Here is a 17,211-nt window from a genome sequence, read left to right as displayed (position 1 = left end):
TGTTATCAGTTCTTTTACAATTTACTGTCCCTAAACTCTCTGGGAGGTGAGCTTGATCTGAATGTTCACACCCTTCAAAGTAGCTCTCTAGTCTCTAAATGTAATCATGGAAATCTGAGCATTTTACACATCATCAACAAATGGTTCACTGATTTATGGTCAAGGATGAATTATTAAAACTATCCCCTTCAAAAATATGACCATAAAAAGGTATTGTTTTTTTTACAAATGAAAGTAATGATAATACTCCTTTAAAATGTTTTGGTGCCAATATGAGTTTTAAATAGTACTGAATATTTATTGCTTTGAATTTGAGCCTGACCAATAGTCTGATCTCTGCTCTCTGACAAAAAATGCACAAAATATTGTTTCCAGTTTAATGATGCAATTGATGTCAGTAAAAGCTTTAATGACTTTGAACACTGTCAAAAAGGATAATAAATCACTTCCATAAAATAAAAATGCTACAGTTCACTAGCAAAATAATTAGAATGTTTTAAGAATTAAAAAAATAAAAATTAGTACTGCACCTAATTTCCAGTGTCACAATGCATCAGCACATGAGGATCAAGGTTAGAAAAGAAGTAAATGAACTCTTTCACTGAATAACCAACTAACTCACATTTGAAAGTAAATGGAACAAAAAAGTAATGTCTAATTTAAAAATTGCTTATATTCAAGAGCATAAGATGCTTAAAAATTGTTCTGACTGCAGATTATCCATATTAGCTGTATAAATTTAAGCAGCTTTAAAATGTCTTAATTTATTAAGTTAAATTTTATCTTTTCTAGAAATAGTGTATATTTTCTTTCTCTAGCAAGTTTTAAAACTTAACATAATTAAAGAGATTCTGGCCAATAACACACGGAAGACAAGTTTACCATGGAATCTATGCTGAGTGAGTTTTCATGATTTAGATTGTAAGTTTAAGATGAACATGTGCTAAGTCGCTTCAGTCTTCGCAACTCTTTGCAACCCCGTGGACTGTAACTCACCAGGCTCCTCTGTCCATGGGATTTTCCAGGCAAGAATACTGGAGTGGGTTGCTATTTCCTTCTCCAGAGGATCTTCCCCACCCAGGGACTGAACCTGCATCTCTTATGTCTTCTTTACCACTAGTGCCATCTGGGAAGCCCTAAGACAAACATAGGTTATCTAATCAGAACACACACCATACACTACGCCTGCCATTTAAAAACTTCTTTATACAAAAATGAAAACTATATATTTAAAAGTTTCAGATACTGTTTTTTATATCCAAACCAATGAGAATGATTTAGCCATAATGCACAACTAGACTACATTAGATCATCCTGTTAGGTACTACCTATCATGTTTGTGCTAAGTTGCTCAGTCGTGTCTGACTCTGCAATCCTATGGACTGTAGCCCACCAGGCTCCTCTGTCCATGGGATTCTTCAGGCAAGAATCCTGGAGTGGGTTGCCATTTCCTCCTCCTGGGGATCTTCCAGACCCAGGAATCAAACCCACATCCTCTGAGACTCCTATATTGGCAGGCAGCTTCTTTACCACTGAGCAACCTGGGAAGTCCATATCTTTGCCTGGAGAATCCCATGGACAGAGGAGCCTGGCAGGCTATAGTCTATGGGGTCACGAAGAGACAAACACGACTTAGCGACTGAGCAGGAGCACTATACACACACACACACACACACACACACACACACACACATATATATATACATACATACACAATTATCTTTGTGAAGTTATTCACTTAACTGTTTTATCCTGTCAAGGCTACAGTGTAGTCCAGAAGAACAAACCTCATTTCCATGGTTTACTACTTTATTCTCAGTGTTGGTACATGGTTGTCTCTCAATAAAATTGCTCTAATGAATGAATACCTGTTGGAAATAGCTAGCTAAACAAATCACAATACTGGTCACATCACAGTACCACTTTTGTCTAATTTTAATAATTTGAAATCATGTTTTTGACTTTCTACTATTTGTCATATGATTATGAAACAGACATTCTTGAGGTGTATTAACATTCTTAATTTTATTATCATTTTATTTCACCCACTTTTTCTATTTTTTCCAACTTGGCCTGTCCATTTAAAATTTCATTAATTTTCTCTTTTTAACCTTTTCTATATAACAGTCATTCTTTTCTTTCCTTAAAGGGAATATTCTATTTAGAATGTTCTGCAAGGTTTTCAATAAGTGAATAAGTAAAACAATAAAAACATAGGAAATCAGAGGCATCAAAGTGTTTCATCTTCTATTTTCAAGACTTGACATTCTTTTAAAAGCATACCCAAGAAACAGTATGCATTTACCACATTGCCATGAAACATAATGAAATCCTCTTATTAAAATACTGAGGAAAAGAGCTCTCTCATGTCATAAATTAACTATGGAAGGGCAGGTTTCACGTTTGTGGTTTCAAGCTTTGATGCACTGAACAAATGCAGCTGTGCACTAATATTCACCTGTCACTAAAGCCAAGAAAGTGGATTCTTTCCTCACCATTAAAGATTCACGTTTAAAAACAAAAATGCATACCTCAAATCACTTATTGAGCTCATGGAGAACTGCTTAGGAATCACCATTCTGCAAACAGTCATTGATGAGGGTCAGGGTAGAAATGGATGTTACCAGGATTGGTTTGTTTTGATTTGAATCAGCTAATTAAAATGGCCCTGGAAGCAATTTTCAGATCACTGCCCACTGAGGAGATAGGCTCCAGTAAATCAAACCAAACCAATCTTTCAGTCAGGTCCAATTCTGCTGAAGTTGTATAGATGCAGCTTTTGTCTTCCCCTTCCAGCCATTCTCTTCAATTTTTTTCTATCACCCAGGCAACAAGTCACACACACACACACACACACACACACACACACACAAAGATGAAACCAAGCCATTCCTGGAGCACGTTTTACCAGGCCATCTCTATAACTCACTCAGTTTTCATTTCCTAATCAAAGAGACTGAAATAAGCTTGGAATTAATTATCAAAAACCATCACAAAATTATAAAGCAATTATCATCCAATTAAAATAAATTAATTTTCAAAATATCAATAAAAAGTTAAATGATAAAAGCTTTGTTCTTTTTCAGATTTCTCTGGCCTTCTCCCTGACTAGCGCTTGGAAAAGAAAGCTGAATTATGCAGAGAACAGGATTAAGATTCAGATTTAAGTACAAGAATACAATGAACACTCATACAAAGGAATAAACACTCACTTAATAATTCTGAAAAAATTCCAATCATAAACAAGGAAATGTATATATTTTGAAAGGAGCTTGTATCTATTTTGTACTTATTTTTATTAGGCATGCTTCAAAACTAAGTCACACACCTATGTAATTGGTGTAGATTAAGTACAAGTGTCTGTTGAATGTGTTTGCATATAATTGGCAATATGTAAAAGGATTCTATGAATATTCATTATTTTTTTCTCTGACTGATGTTAAGATGTAGGTGAAAGTAAAAGGCATCATATAAAAAGTAGAGTCTATTTCATGACCCAGAAAATGCAATTGATGGTAGTTTCTGCAATCTAGGAACACGAAGTAGATTTTCATATTTTACAGCAAATGTATAATATCAGAGCTAAGTCAAGGGAGAGCCATCATCAAGACTGAAAGTTTATTATTTAAAAAAATAATGGAAAATCATTTGAAATAGAAAGTGAGACAGAAGGTTAACATGGGATTTGGTAAATGGAGGACTATGAGGATAATTCTGAATGAATGATATGATCGTGTTTTACTCCATTTTGACATATAAATGAGGTACCAAAACTCAAATTATAATTATTCGTTACTATATCATCTGCATAGATGTTTATTACAAGATTGCACTTAATTATTTAACTTTCCCTCACAAAGTCCTTGTGAAGTAGCAATTATAAGTTTGCTCATTTTACATATGAGGGAATTAAAGATCAGAGAGCTTAATCTTCTTATATAAAAATCACATAGATAATGGGAGAATCAGGGCCCCAAACCAAGACTTTGGTTATTAATCAAAGATTGTTATTCCTCAGCATTATGTTTCTGGATAATAGTTTTTTTAATTTGACTTTGACTCTTTTAAAAATATACATTTAAGTTCTAACTGAAAATGTCTATTTTTGCCATTGTTTCAGGAATAGCGCAACACTATGCAAGCTTTCTATACTATTATAAATGAGTGTGTTATGAAACTCAGTTCTAGAAGCCTGTGTATTTATTAGAGTCAGGATTCTATCATAATTAAATTTGTGAATACATAAGAAGCAACTTCAACATATCTGAAGGTTATCTAAACTAACAACAAAAAAGAAAAACATAGGAAGAAAAGAAATAAATAAGACAAATTCCACCTAATCAAAGAAAGGGATGTTTATAACCATTTACCTGTGTAAGAGTACACACACATAAAGGCCATTCATTGGCACTGTTTAATTTACATTCTTTGGAAAAGAGGGCTTTGAAATGGTGAGTCAGCCTCTGAATTGGCCATGGAAGGAAAGGGATTGGATAATATTATACCACTTCCACATCATAGGTAATTTGCTCTCACTACAGAATACGAATGATGTGGGCCCTAACAAAAAAATGCCATGGGTTGGATAGCCAAGCAATCAATATTTATTGACTGGCTGGCTGTTAGAATCATGGAATCTCAGTGTTAGAAAGAATGCCAAAGGTTACAGAGTCGAATCACGTGAAAGACATCGTGGGAGGCATGGGGGAAATACAAAGAAACGAAAGTCACAGTCTTCCCTCTGAGGAAATTTTTGTGTGTACAAATACATACGCATAAACAGGTGATTAATCTTGAGGAGGAAAAGACAAGAACCCAGGAGGTAAAACTATGAGAGCTCTGAAGGGTGAGAAGAGACTATGGTGAGGGGAGGAGAGAGAGGGCTCCTAGACTAACTGAACCTGAGCTGGGTCTTAAAAGCCAGATAAGCTTGACATTTATGGAAATGAGGGAAAACTGCATTCCAAGAAGAAACCTGTGAGGAAGATGGGTGGTGAAGTCGGGAGGCAGTGAGTGGATTTCCCTGCCTAAATCAGAGATTTCTGTAATTCCATTCAACCTCACCCCAAGCTGTTCTCTCTACTTAGATCAAGTCTACATATAAAAGGATGTGATGTAATAATTAAAAGCAATGACAACAAAGCTGTCCTGAATATCCTAAATTAGAAATACAGACAAATTAAAGTAACTGTCAAAAGTCAGAGAGAGCAAAAATAGACTGTTAAAACTAACATAATCAAGTATTTGAGGATTTCTGCTCTAGAACTGCCTATTGCTAAAGGTTAAATTGTGTACATCTCAATTCACAATTTTATTTTTTCTTGTTTTACTTCTAAATGACATTTTAAAGGAACATTCTCTCTAAACAAGGGAGAAACAGGGATCAATTCAAACAGACTGAAAGTGAAAGTAGCTCAGCCTTGTTCAACACTTTGGGAATCCATGGGCTATACAGCCAATGGGATTCTCCAGGCCAGAATACTGGAATAGGTAGCCTTTCCCTTCTTAAGGGGATCTTCCCAACACAGGAATCAAACCCAGGTCTCCCACACTGTGGGCATATTCTTTATAGCTGAGCCACAAGGGAAGCCAAAGAATAGTGGAGTGGGTAGCCTATCCATTCTCCAGCTGATCTTTCTGACCCAGGAATTGAACCAGGGTCTCCTGCATTGCAGGCAGATTCTTTACCAACTGAGCTATCAGGGAAGCCCTCAAACAGATTGCTAGGCATCAAGGAAGCAAAAACACTAGACTGAACCTCAGCTTCAATATACTGACAAAACGTGCTCCACCAGAGAAGGGAATGGTAAACCACTTCAGTATTCTTGCCTTGAGAACCCCATGAACAGTAAGAAAAGGCAAAAAGATAGGACACTGAAAGATGAACTCCATTGGTTGGTAGGTACCCAATATGCTACTGGAGATCAGTGGAGAAATAACTCCAGAAAGAATGAAGAAATGGGGCCAAAGCAAAAGCAACACCCAATTGTGGATGTGACTGGTGAGGGAAGTAAAGTCTGATGCTGTAAAGAGCAATATTGCATAGGAACCTGGAATGTTAGGTCCATGAATCAAGGCAAATTGGAAGTGGTCAAACAGGAGATGGCAAGAGTGAACACCCACATTATAGGAATTAAGTCAGCAAATTAAAATGGACTGAAATGAGTGAATTTAACTCAGATGATCATTAAATCTACTACTGAGGGTAATAATTATTTAGAAGAAATGGAGTAGCTGTCATAGTCAACAAAAGAATCCAAAATGCAGTACTTGGATGCAATCTCAAAAATGACAGAATGATCTCTGTTTGTTTCCAAGGCAAACCATTCAATACCAAGGTAATCCAAGTCTATGCCCTGACCAGTAATGCTGAAGTTGAATGGTTATATGAAGACCTACAAGACCTTCTAGAACTAATACCCCCAAAAGATGTCCTTTTCATTATAGGGGACTGGAATGCAAAAGTAGGAAGTCAAGAAACACCTGGAGTAACAGGCAAATTTGGCCTTGGAGTACAGAATGAAGCAGGGCAAAGGCTAATAGAGTTTTGCCAAGAGAATGCGCTGGTCATAGCAAACATCCTCTTCCAACAACACAAGAGAAGACTCTACACATGGACATCACCAGATGGTCAACACTGAAATCAGATTGATTATATTCTTTGCAGCCAAAGATGGAGAAGCTCTATACAGTCAGCAAAAACAAGACCGGCAGCTGACTGTGGCTCAGATCATGAGCTCCTTATTGCCAAATTCAGACTTAAACTGAAGAAAGTAGGAAAAACCATTAGACCATTCAGGTATGACCTAAATGAAATCCCTTAAAATTATAGAGTGGAAGTGAGAAACAGATTTAAGGGATTAGTTCTGATAGACAGAGTGCCTGAAGAACTATGGACGGAGATTCATGACATTGTACAGGGACAGAGATAAAGATCATTCTCCCCCCCCAAAAAATGCAAAAAGGCAAAATGGTTGTCTGAGGAGGCCTTACAAATAGCTATGTAAAGAAGAGAAGAGAAAGGCAAAAGAAAAGGAAAGCTACACCCATTTGAATGCAGAGTTCCAAAGAATAGTAAGGAGAGATGAGACAGCCTTCCTCAGCGATCAATGCAAAGAAACAGAGGAAAGAAAAGAATGGGAAAGACTAGAGATTGCTTCAAGAAAATTAGAGATACCAAGGGAACATTTCATGCAGAGATGGGCAAAATAAAGGACAGAATATTATGGACCTAACAAAAGCAGAAGATATTAAGAAGAGGTAGCAAGAATACACGGAAGAACTATACAAAAAAGATCTTCACGACCCAGATAATCACGATGGTGTGATCACTCACCTAGAGCCAGACATCCTGGAATGTGAAGTCAAGTGGGCCTTAGAAAGCATCACTACGAACAAAGCTAGTGGAGGTGATGGAATTCCAGTTAAGCTATTTCAAATCCTAAGAGATGATGCTGTGAAAGTGCTGCACTCAATATGCCAGCAAATTTGGAAAACTCAGCAGTGGCCACAGGACTGGAAAAAGTCAGTTTTCATTCTGATCCCAAAGAAAAGCAATGCCAAAGAATGTTCAAACTACCGCACAATTGCACTCATCTCACATGCTAGTCAAGTAATGCTCAAAATTCTCCAAGTCAGGCTTCAACAGTACATAAACTGTGAACTTGCAGATATTCAAGCTATACTTAGAGATGGTAGAGGAACCAGAGATCAAACATCCATTGGATCACTGAAGAAGCAAGAGAGTTCCAGAAAAACATCTACTTCTGCTTTATTGACTATGCCAAAGCCTTTGACTGTGTGGATCACAACAAACTGTAGAAAATTCTTCAAGAGATGGGAATACTAGACCACCTGACCTGCCTCCTGAGAAATCTGTATGCAAGTCAGGAAGCAACAGTTAGAACTGGACATGGAACAAAAGACTGTTTCCAAATTTGGAAAGGAGTACATCAAGGCTGTGTACATCAACCCTGCTTATTTAACTTATATGCAGAGTACATCATGTGAAATGCTGGGCTGGATGAAGCACAGGCTAGAATCAAGATTGCTGGGAGAAGTATCAATAACCTCAGATAAGCAGATGACACCACCCTTATGGCAGAAAGTGAAGAACTAAAGAGCCTCTTGATGAAAGTCAAAGAGCATAGTGAAAAAGTTGGCTTATAATTCAACATTCAGAAAACTAAGATCATGGCATATAGTCCCATCATTTCATGGCAAATAGAAGGGTAAACAATGAGAACAGTGAGAGACTTTTATTGTTTGAGGCTACAAAATCACTGCAGATGGTGACGGCATCCATGAAATTAAAAGATGCTTGCTCCTTGGAATAAAAGTTATGACCAATCTAGACAGTTTATTAAAAAGCAGAGACACTGCTTTGCCAGCAAAGGTCCATCTAGTCAAAGCTCTGGCTTTCCTGTAGTCATGTATGGATGTGAGATTTGGACTATAAAGAAAGCTGAGAGCTGAAGAATTGATGCTTTTGAACTGTGGTATTGGAGAAGACTCTTGAGAGTCCCTTGGACTGCAAGGAGATCCAACCAGTCCATCCTGAAGGAAACCAGTCCTGAATATTCATTGGAAGGACTGATGCTGAAGCTGAAACTTCAATACTTTGGCCACCTGATGCAAAGAACTGACTCATTGGAAAAGACCCTGATGCTGGGAAAGATTGAAGGCTAGTGGAAAAGGGAAACAGAGGATGAAATGGTTGGATGGCATCACCAACTCAATGAACATGAGTTTGAATAAACTCTGAGAGTTGGTGAAGGACAGGGAGGCCTGGCGTGCTGCAGGCCATGGGGTGCAAATAGTCGGACACGACTGAACAACTGAACTGAACTGACTGAGCCTCAGCTTTACAGTGCCAATTACATGCGGTCAAAGTTGACCATTCATGCATCTCCATTCTAAAAGCTCAGAATAAAATGTAAAATGATGTTCACTTAAAGTGTCATCATTATCCTCCTCAGATCATGGTATTAGCCAGCTTTGGAAACAAAAGCAGAACTGGCTAGTATTCATGTGCCAAAGCAATAAGTCACTGGAGAAAGAGAGACTAGATGCTAATGAGAAAGTGAAATGAATAGCAATCATGGCTGTTCTTAAATGCCACTGAAATACAATTGTGTGCCCCAAATATTGAGTCTACTTTGCAATCCTTAAACACTCACAGAGGGGAGTAGAAAGCAGCCAAAGTGTTTCTAGATGACGGATAAATTTAGTAAGAGTCTGATACACTACCAGGGAAGTAAAGGTAATGTCCAGTGAGTTTTAACCATCTTGAAAAAGTAAATGTGCAATAGGACAAAATTACAAAATCCAACCAACCAGTTTCTTGCTCATGAAAGATAATGTTAAAAGTGTAAGAACTATTACCATGAGTATGTTTGTAGTTCAGTTCAGTTCAGTCACTCAGCTGTGTCTGACTCTTACGCTTTCCTGTCTATCACCAACTCCCGGAGCTTTCTAAGTTGAATATTCTTCTCTTTGAATGTGATTTGTGGTCAATCAGCTTTAAAAACTCTGCTTTCTGATCATTAGAAATTTCTAGGACTGTTTTTTTACAAATACTTTCAGAAATACTAAGTGGTGCTGATTTAACGACTGACATGAATATATTAATATAATGACTTTTAGGATATAGAAAGATATTATATCAGCAACTAATACAGAAATACAATTTCAGAGATAAGGAACTCACCTGAAACCATCCTCTACCAAATTATTCACTTTACCAGTGATAACACTGAGTCTCAGGGGGATGACAAGACATTTAGTGTAACACTGCAAATTTAGGATTAAAACTAAATGCTCTTGTTCCCAAATCAGTAGTTTATTTCCACTTAATTTATGAGAATTACATCTCAAAGAAATGTAAAACTGGGAGATGAGATTATTTAAAGACCAAGTAGCTCTAATTTCAGGACAGTTCAGTTGTGAAATACAGGGAAGACATACAAATTACATAGACTTATTTTTAATTTACAGTGGACTTTGCACTCATAATGTCAGTGGGTTCATCAAAAACAACCAATGACAATTATATGATAAATACGAAAATGAGATTCTTTGTAACAGAAATGTTTCTGTGTGGGCTATGTTACAGAATCTCCTTTTATTTTGAAATATTTGCAAAATCTTAAGAAATTAATACAAATTACTTTAAGTCAAGCTTCTTTATAGCTTCATTTCAAATTTCGGGGGGATGATTCCAATCAATATTGCATAGAATTTTTTAATATGCTTTGTATGAAAAGGACTGCAAATCTTACACTTTAAAATAGGTCACAAGTCTTAAGGAACTTAATAAAAAAGCAATATGGTGTTTTTAACATAGAAAAGATTATTTGCTTCTTTTTTGCTCCTTTGTCTTATACGTTCAGTGTGATGTATTAGTTTAATTAAAGTCTACCAAATTATCATAAGGATTTTATGTGCTGCAAATAATTGGCTTTGTTCTCATCTCACTTTTTCTTAATGGGAGCAGAACATTCTTTTTTTTTTTTTTTAATGATACTTAGTATAAGATACCAGAAAATTACAGGGAGGAAAAGTTAAATGAGGTGCCTAATGAAGTAACCTTTGTCATCTTGGACATGAAATAAAATTAAGCCTACACTAATGCAATGAACATAAGTCAGTGTTTCCAAAGAGTTAAGAGGATAGGTAATATTATGGCTCAGAGCCAAATTGTATCAAGAATCCTTCCATACATAAAAATGACAATCTTATTAATATGAAAAGCTGATAGGCCCTAAAATAAAGTAAAATGTATAAATAGATCATATTATAAGATTTTTTTATGTAAGCTATAATGAATCAATCTTTTTCACGGGACAGATTTAGGTGATAATCCAGATAAGGCATATATTTGATAAGAGACAATTTAAGCATGTAAGTGAACAGAGAATTAACAAATGTGACATATTAAATCAAAGTTGTTTCAGAAAGTAACAATACTAACATAACCACTCTTGCCACAGTTGAGTGGGAACAAATTGTAGTTAAAATATACAGTCATTGACAAGACTACTATCTCAAACAGTAGCAAAACAAAAAACAGAATAACCTATGAACATGAAATCAGTTAACTGACTATTGCATGAAATCTGAAAGATGGAAATTACCAGTGACTTTCTTATATAGTATAATTCTTAAAGTATGTTAAAGAATACGTGTAAGATAAAAAAGATCATCAGCAGTGCTTCTTTTGTTAGAAGAAAAAATGTGATCACTATTCATTTACTATTGTCTTTAAAGAAACATAATCTATATATTATGGACTTCCTGAAAAATTTTGATCTTTTAATTTGCCCTCTGAATTACTTTTTGTTTAAAATGTGCTTCTCTCCCTGGCTTCATAATATGATAAGTGTTCTCAATCTCTAATAATAACTAACACTCTATTGCGTGTTTATGAGATCTCAGGCTAATGCATGCAGTCCCTAGGAAGTAGATAATATTATTAACCCCACTTGACAAAGAAGGGACTCGAACAGAGAAATTAACCTGCTTAAAACACAGTTCTAAAAATGGCAGTGTTGGAATTTTAAACCCAAGAAGGCTCATCGTTGTGTCTCTGCTTTTAACTAACTACTCTCTACTGCCTCTCTAGCGATACAATTGTTCTGAGAAGCAGGTTTTATCAAATTTGCTATACCTTTTCAAGTATACTCAACATTTTTTTAAGTAGAATACTATTGCATTTTTAATAGAGCCAGAAAATATTTAGCATATGATTTTAAGTTTATTAAAACTCTCTCTCTTTCTCTCTCTCTCTCTCTCACACATGCAGACATGCAAACAAACACACAATGATAATTACTTTCTTACATTTCTGAAGAACATACAATAGGTGTGCATGATGTTATACTCAGATGGTGTTAAGCCAGGAGATTTCTTTTTTCCTTTCTTCATAAAGCTACACTATATACTTGTGAAATCCCATGACCTCAAAATGTGCCTAAAAGAATGAAGCAAAGAAAATGATAGTCTACCCACCCTGTGCTACATGTTTTGTTTTTTTTTAATATAAATTTATTTATTTTTACCGGAGGCTAATTACTTTACAATATTGTATTGGTTTTGCCATATATTGACATGAATCCGCCATGGGTGTACATGTGTTCCCCATCCTGAACCCCCCTCCCATCTCCCTCCCCTGTGATACATGTTTTTAAAGTAATTCTTTAATTGGTTGTCTCAGAAGGAACATTGCTAGGAAGGAGTGCTTCCTCAGAGAGTGCACATGCATATTTTGAACAGATATACCTGATTTACTCCATTTGTTTTAAGTCAAAGAGTGAAAGGGAATCTTTGACAAAACTGTCATCTTTAAAACACAGTGATATTTCATTTTCCCCTTCTGCACTATTTAGATTGTCTGGAACTGAAATGCTTCCAGCAGCTCCTGTGTCCAATTTTTCAAAGCTGTCACTTTCTAGAAAATCTGCTTAAGCAAAATACTTATGCTGTTAAAAAACAGAACAAACATACATTATAAAATACATTCTATTCTTCTTTGCAGGTCAAAGTCTTCTTCAAGAATGCAAACTTGGAAGAAAATGTGAAAAGAAATTAAAAGATGACTGTGATAGATTAGTGAAAGTCAATGAATCTGGTGCACTTCTGATTAGTTTCTAGAGATACACCTGGACTTAGCTCAGAAGAGTTTTTCCACACAATAATCATATAATCAAAATGTTATTTTCAGTGCATACACGAAAGGTCATTAAACTGACAAAGAACAAATACAGAGGAAAATGGGACATTGAAAGATGACTGTGGTTACTCTTCCTCAGATTATATCTATATCAAGCTATTATAATGTTCTTGTCAACCTTCCACCTCCCAAAAGTTAACAAAAAGTTGTCAAGCATTATACTTGTTAGACCTCTGGCCTCTCTGAATTGTACGCATCATAACTCACATCCTCTAGTACCTGACTATGGGAAAGCACAATGTAACAATATGGAAAATAATGATGATAAGAATGGTGGGATAAACAATCAAACTTTTGTTATCAAAAGGGACTTCCAGGTAGATTGTCTCAAAAGGGACAATCAAACTTTTGTTATCAAGAGACTTCCAAAATGTGAGATGAAACATGTTTTGAAAAGATTCAGTCATACTGACTTGAATATTACTCAATATTCTTAGCACAGAGTATACTTCCTCTATTCACACATTTTTAATACTGTAAATTGTCTATATATAGATATGCAGAGTATATGTTTATCACACGTGGACCTTTGTCTCCTGGATGCATGATGACACACTTCTGGCTTAATTAATCTTTCCAAGTTTATGTAGTAAAAATTACATAAGACTTACAATTCTTTCCATTGCTTTAAAAAGCTAGGCCTCAGCAAAAGCCAGGACTGCTTATGGTGTACAATCTGAAACCCAATTCTCTCTCGGCACTTTAACACTAGATCTGTCACCCTTTAACACCACAAAATCAATACCCTGGAATGTCATGGTTCTCTGATGGCCCACAAAGTCAAGGCATGATCAATTTCAACTTCCTTACTAGACAGAAATAGACTTAGACAAATAAAAAAGATTTCATTCAAGTTAAATTCAATAAAACAAAGGAATAAAGGTAGAGAGAGTCACTGTTGTTAGAATTCAGTCCAATAAATTTTCACTTAAATTTAGATCCATTTTAAATCCAACTAAATTGCATACTCAGCCAAAAGATATGTATCAGACATCAAAAGCAGCTTAGAATTTACTGCATTCCCTAGATTAAGAAATGCTATCAATTAAATGTATGTGTGTATACATGTGTTTCTTTTACTGCATTAGTTAATAAACAGGAGGGAAAGGATGGGGTCTGAGTTTACCTAGAAAACAGGGTAATTTTTGGCTTCAGTGGCTCAGTAAGAATAAGAATCTTGTTTTTCTTGTTATAAACTGTATACCCCATATTGAGAACAGTCCAAGACACAGAGTAAACCCTTAGTAAATATTTGATTAGAATATGAATATCTATGCATACATTAAATATAATCTGATACATAAACTTAACTGAGGGCAAAACTCCTCTTTCTTGTTCACTGCCATATCGTCATTTCAGGATCATTTTCATTTTTCTGTAACTAACACTTTATATGTCAGCAGTTTTATTTTTCTCCTAAATTTGAACATATAAAACACAAAGATATTATTTAGAAATGCTTAGGAAAAACCAGGCCTGACAGTCAGGGACATGGAGTGCATTTTAGGTTCACTCACTTGCCAGGCAACTTTGCCTTCCCAGGCTTCTGAGTCTCATCTATAAATTGTAAAAGAGGGACAGAGGGAGAACAGGATGATTCTCAGGTGACCTCCTGGGAATATGTAGGAATGTAAACTCGTGGGTATTTGTACAGCTATGGATAAAAAAAAAAAAAAAAAAAATCAATGAAAGGGACTCTACAGGGCAGAACAAAACAGAAAAGTGATCCTATTAAGAAAGTTAAAAGAAACTGGAGCCACTCAGTTGTTCAAAGAAAATGCTGAAAATGCCCAAGTGAAGCAGACCAATATGAGAGGACTCACAGGCATGTGGCACCCAGAACTGAGTTACTGCTTTCTGGTCCCTTAAAGCATAGGGTGTAGTTTGGCTCACTCTGCATCAAAATTAGAAAGAAAAATATTCACTCCCATCTAGCTTTCTTCTAGGGGAAGCCATGTGACAAAATGTTGGCTAATAAAATACTAAACGAAGTCCCTGGGGAGAGACTCATTCTTAGGAGAAAAAAGAAATAGAATCAAGGGAAGTTGTTCCTTTTCCTTTTTGTCCCTCTTTCTTCTCCTAATCTGAAACAGGGACAGAGTGCCAGGAAAAGAAGCCATCAACCTGGGAATATGGAAAGGAAAATAAAAACTAAGAGATCATGGTGCAAGAGAACAGCCGTACCATGATTCCTCAGTAAAACTTGCTGACCCACAGCTTCCTGAAACTTGTTACAGGGGAAAATAAACCCTTCACTTAACCATGATTAATTTATTACTTGCAGCTAAATGCATTCTTAAGTGATGTATTTGCTAAAGGGAAAATCAGAGAGAAGGATTAGCCAAAAAAAAGATGGGGGTGGATAAGAAAAAAAAAAAAAAAAGAAGCTATGACTATAAGGGTGCCTCTGATTACACACCAAATACAGCCTATGAGTCTGCAACTCCATCTGATCAACTGCAATGTTTCACAAAATTTTATATCACTGACACCCTGTAAAAAGGAGGCAACTTTTATGTTTAAAAGGCTCTAGAGCAGGAATCAGAAGATGGGGTTGAACTCTGACTCTGTCATATAATAACTCAGTTTTAGCAAAAGTGTTTTAGTATACAATGGAAATCACGACATTTCATTGATGAAGTGATTGTTAAGATTAATATAATGCATGCAAAGACACTTTAAATGCACAGTGTTTTACTAATAACTATTTTCATGGGATGATGCAAGTGAAACACTTAGACACAGGTTCTGGCATAGAGTAAGTGCTTATTTATTATGATCATTGTTATTATTTAATATAAGCTACTTATATCTTCTCTAGAATATCTTGCTCATGACCTTCTCCCTCAGGCATGGCTGACTGAAAAAGTCCGATCTTAAGCTAGGCACAGCCAGAATTTCTCTAGCAGGGATTTGAAATTGGTACCCAGAAAAGTTACTAGTCTTAAGGCAGGTGGGCATGTAACATGCAAATTAAAGAACTATGGGACTGTCAGCCATGGTTTATCATCTAGAGTAGAAAAAGATAAAAGGATCATCTCCAATGTAAGAAGAAACATGTGGATGCACAGAGAAGACAGATGGAGAAAGAGAGAAAAGGAGAGACGGAAGGAAGAAAAGAGGGAGGGAGGAAGAGAGGGGAAGAGGGTGAGAGAGAGCATGAGCACAGATGCTGGTGGTACTGAACTTCGAATACATTTATGAAGATTGAGTCCATGTACTTCTATTTTAGCATGATATATTTTAAGCTGGTTTCTCTTACTGACAATCAAAGAAAGTGAAAGTGTCAGTTGCTCAGTCCTGTTCAGGGACTGTAGCCCACCAGGCACTTCTGTCCATGGAATTCTCCAGGCAAAAATACTGGAGTGGGTAGCCATCCTTCTCCAGGGGATCATCTAGACTCAGGGATTGAACCCAGGTCTCCTGCGTTGCAGACAGACTCTCTACTGTCTGAGCCACAGGGAAGCCCTAGCAACCAAAGAGTGCTAACTAAATAAATATATTTGTTTTAGTTTTAGCATTGAAACATATTATCAAGTTAGTTGTAGAAAATCTGAATCTATAAAAGCTGTATAAGAAAAGGTCACACATAATCCCCTTCTGTTTCTATGATTTAATGTTAGCTCTATGATTCTATGATAAAATTTCATGAAGAATTTTATAAAATGAAATTTTATACAATTCAAAACAAAAAATAGTTTCTATTTATTTATGATTCCTGATAGCTGCAATTATTAAAGAAAATAGGAAACTAGTTAAAGTCTTAAGGCTATACAGTATTTTTTTGAAATTTTTAATTTGGTGTCTTCTTGCAAAATAAAGTCAAAGGAAAAATCACATTTATGTATACAAGAAGCTTTCCACTTCCCTCTCCTGTGAACAGCAAACAGTCAGAATAAGAAAATGCAGATTTTAGGTGGCAGGAAAATAGAACTGACAACTTCTAAACCCTCCCTGACAATTTAGAGAATGCTGGTATCCTCTGAGTATATCAGGGATTCAGACCCTAGAATGGGTTTTCTGAAGGTGGGTACAACCAAATTGCTAAATGCTTTTAAATGGAGTCCCAGAATGCAAGAGCTTATGTGTACAGTTTGTTTTGTTTTGTTGACAATAAAGAAAAATGGGTTTCACTACAATCCTGGTTTAACAATAGTCATTTTTCAGATGTAGGGCTGATCAAATATGGTCAGCTCCATGTAGTTAGGACAACATTTTGAATTTGTTCAAAGTAAGAAGAGATTAGGTATGAGAAATACAGGAAAATATTTCCATCTGGTACTAATAAATAGATCAAATGTGTCCTGTTTAAGACATTCAGGTACCTGGTTTTGTCAGTGAAATCTTAGCTTTCAATGGAGAGAAGTTTAATGACATACCTTTCCAGAACAGAGAAGACCCATATTTAGAATGCTGATACTTTAAATTGTCACAGCTCAGATCTAAGCCACCTGCTCACTAGTGGGATTCAGTGGCAAAAA

At 36.0% G+C, this 17,211-nt stretch overlaps 1 protein-coding gene across 7 annotated transcripts in view; it reads right to left on the bottom strand.

Moving 5' to 3' along the window:
* The window catches only part of PCDH7 (protocadherin 7), a 466,886-nt gene that overhangs the window by 393,257 nt on the left and 56,418 nt on the right, over nt 1-17,211 (bottom strand). The window contains exon 2 of one of the 7 annotated variants that reach the window (XM_027970920.3): nt 2,050-17,211. This exon is cut by the window's right edge and continues 46,101 nt beyond it. The exons of the other annotated variants lie outside the window; for them this stretch is intronic. The gene's annotated coding sequence lies outside the window, so the exon portion shown is untranslated. Of the gene's footprint in view, nt 1-2,049 lie in introns of those variants that run through there. 7 annotated transcript variants of the gene reach the window in all.

This window comes from Ovis aries, chromosome 6 (genome assembly GCF_016772045.2).
Source record: "Ovis aries strain OAR_USU_Benz2616 breed Rambouillet chromosome 6, ARS-UI_Ramb_v3.0, whole genome shotgun sequence".
Taxonomy (NCBI): domain Eukaryota; kingdom Metazoa; phylum Chordata; class Mammalia; order Artiodactyla; family Bovidae; genus Ovis; species Ovis aries.
The sequence above is the reverse complement of the archived record's forward strand: the minus strand, read 5'-3'. Positions and strand labels throughout refer to the sequence as shown.